The sequence below is a fragment of the Stegastes partitus genome, unplaced genomic scaffold, assembly GCF_000690725.1.
Source record: "Stegastes partitus isolate 25-593 unplaced genomic scaffold, Stegastes_partitus-1.0.2 Scaffold1338, whole genome shotgun sequence".
Classification (NCBI taxonomy): domain Eukaryota; kingdom Metazoa; phylum Chordata; class Actinopteri; family Pomacentridae; genus Stegastes; species Stegastes partitus.
This window is the reverse complement of record NW_007579069.1, coordinates 63,814-67,322: the sequence shown is the minus strand read 5'-3', so window position 1 is coordinate 67,322 and position 3,509 is coordinate 63,814.

Below are 3,509 nucleotides of genomic sequence, written 5' to 3'. Positions count from 1 at the left end.
CCACACCCACCTGCAGCCCTGACCTAAACCTCCCCTTCCACCCTAACTGTTGGCATACTTCATTATGTGCCTGACTGGCCAATGCATCGATACAGTAATACTTGCAGGAACATGGAGTCCAACAACACAAAGAAACACACACACACTGCTGCCACAAACCCAAAGTATTCACATGAGGTGTGAGTGTGTCTGCGTGTCTGTGCGCGTGACTGAAAAAGACAGGGGTGAGCCGAGGGGGTGTCTACCGAGGTCGGTCTGCTCCTCCCTCTCTCCCCCCTCCTGCTGTCCTGCAGCAGGTCATTCCGGAGCGGGCTGAGGTCTCAGCAGCGGTGGCGCCTTTCGGCCGGGTGGCAGGTGTTTTGGGTCAGGCTCCAACCGGGCAACAAAACCGCTCTATCCAAAGATGGAGCTCAGTGACATCGCACAGGACAAACCAGCTCTCTTTTTTTTGTTTTCTTTCTTCTTTTCTTTTTTTTTTTGTTTGTTTTTGTTTTTGCTCTGGCATTCATTTTTTTTTGTTATTTTACTTTAAAATTCATTTTTACGGCTAATGTCCATGTAGGCATTATGGTCAATATTGTTACTCTTATTGTTATTACTGTTTTCTGTAAAAGAAGTTTTATTATAATGAATATTATTATTATTATTATTAAAGGAAAACAGTTCTGTGTTGCAAGGAAGACAACATTGTTCTTTAATTACTTAAGTAATTCTGCACTTTCGGTTCAAGCTATCCTCTGTCTGTTTCCACCCCTCCTCGCAGTTCCTTGCTCTCTTCCATACTGTTTTCCTGCTTTCCGATTCCACCCTCCCCATCTCCTCCAGCCCTGAACTTCCCCACCTTGTGTTCTCCATCCTCCTTCCCCATGTCAGTGACAGTGTATTGCATTGTGGGTAGTTTTACCAGACATTTGCTCCTTTCCTTGTACAGTGATGCCATGTATAGAACGCTATTGCAATTTCTGTATTTTTTTTTTTTCTTTTTCTTTTGGTTCTGTTTTTGTTTTTAGATGTTGGTGGGGAGGCTTTTTTTATATTGGTATTGTTTATCATTTGTATTTTTGGATGTCTTCAAAAATGTTTTCATTCTTGTTTCATGAATCTTGAGATTTCTAGCCAAAAGAGGACAGAGAGAAGAGAGACAGTGCTCTTTCTGTGTCGTAAAAAACGATTGTTCTTATTTGTTTTAATATTATTATATCAAGACACTTGAATAAGAGGAGAGTAATTATTTTGTGTTGCTTTTTAAAGTATCATTTCAATTGATGTTGTGACTGTCATTCTTGTTGATGTTGGGCCTGTTTTCTGTTACCGGGGTAGTTGTGGCAGGCTATACAGGGTCAGGCTTCGGGCTTTGTCTGGGTTGGTTCGGGTGCTACAGAGACTTGACACTCTAAAAAAAAAAAAACAGAAAAAAAAACAAACAAACAAAAAAAAAAAGACAAAAAACGAGGGAATAACTTGTAAAATAGCTGACATATCATCCTAAACATCACAAGTGTGGAGACGGACAAACCCACTTCTCTTTCTGCCCTTTGCTGCCCTACCTGTCTGCTGTGATCCTCCCACCGTCTTTTACTACATCGGCTTCTGATCTGATGGCGCCTTACGGACATGGCCCCCCCTCCTCCTCCTCTCAAGCTATCCAATGACAACCAAGGAGGAATCTACACCTTCAGCTACCCCCTCTCCCTTCTTTTGGTTTTATTCTCTCGTTTCGTTTAAGCCCGGGATGGAAGACGCGAGGAGGTGAACAGCTAAAGGATCCCGTCGTAGTCGGATACACCTGGACACACCTCCAAACTGTAAAAGGGAAACATTTCAGGAGGTGGCCATAGGAATGGATCCTTCAACAACAAAGGAATACAAGGTTGTGGTGAGAGCAGGGCAGCTTGGTGCCCGTCTTAAACATGTCTCCCAAGGTGTGTGCCCTGTGCTGAGTCACACAGCACAGCCGGGCTACAGCACACCGGTGACCACAGAGAGCACCGGACCTCCCGTTTTCTTCCTGGTTTGTTCATTTAGTTTATTGTTCGACCTCTATCTATCCTCCCATATACAATACTCCTGGATATTGAATCAATAACGGGCCAGCAAGAGACTGCGGTGCAACGAATCAAGCTCCACTTGCGTGTGTTCATACAGGTCAGACGTCACGACACCTGGATGCACGGTCGGCATACTGTACGCTATACACACCTGGGAGCTGTAGATGGTGTCATGCAGCACTTGTGCTTTCCATCTGCAGCATGTCACATCCCGTTTACCAACCTTCGCTCTCGTTCAGACTCATTGTGGTGAGATTTGTTTTGCAGTAAATTGGAATCTCTAAAAGTTCATGCGGGGGGTAGATAGATGGTGGCGTTGAGGTTTGGATCTGCTCCATCCCAAACTCAACTGAACGTCTCTTCGGGCAGAAGACGCTCTCTTCCATTCCAACTCGTTGCTCCCTCCGGTTCTCAGTCGTTCCTCTTTCGCGTCTGTCCTGCTTTTGTTTCGTTTTTTCCTCATTGTTTACACCAAGCCAAAACCAAGAGCTGAAAGAGAAATGATCGAGGACTTGTCAGGTAAAGGGGAGAGACGTGATTGGAATGGAAGACGCTGGACGCCTCATAGTCTGTTGACCAGTACCAGAGTCCTTGTTTCAGATCTCAGTGTGGAGGGGGGGAGCAGGTAGACGCAAGAAGGGACGTCTGAAGGGAATGGAAAGCACTGCACATGATTCTGAAGTAACAGAGAGAGCTGCCTCACACATCTTCTGCCTGATCAGATCGACCCCTCGATTCCTCCCTCTTTTTTTTTCTGTCTTAACTCTTCCATCCCCCCGACTTCTGTCTTTTCTCTCCATCCCAGCAAGCCGGCTCTCTGCTCCACTCCTGTTTCTTAGGTTTATTTTGTTTTCTATTGGTTCATTTTTATTTCTGTCTCTCTCTCTTTTTTTTTTTTTTGTTGTTGTTGTTTTTATGTTCATTTCTGTTGAGTACAAAAATACTAAAGTGCAACAACGATTAAAAAGAATATCAACCAAACTGAGATGAATAAATAAATATATATAAATAAAGAAATAATTTAAAAAGTGTTGACTCGTGTGTCTTTGTGTTTACCTGCTGGAGTCGTTTCAGAAAGTGTTCAGACCACATTTACAAAGTTAGATTTTTGCTGATTCATCTACAAGCTTTTCCGAATGTACTAAACACCTTAAATCTTTATTGTTTTGTAAATGCGGCTTTAACAGCAGTTGAGGTGTCTTGGATGAGTCTTTGGGCAGTTTGTCACAGTTTTCTTGCAGAATGTGTCGAGCTGTCAGGTCAGAGGGAAGGTGTCTGTCCTGCCACCTTCAGGCCTCTCCACAGCTTTTTTGTGGGGCTAGATGTTTGTTAGTCCACTGACAAATGGTGTGATATTTGTCCCAAAGACTTGTTGTTGCTCAGCGTTGTGCTTAAAGGTGGACCGTTGCTGCAGCGTCAGACCCCGTCAAATGTAAAGCGTTTCTTTGTGGAAGTCCCTGT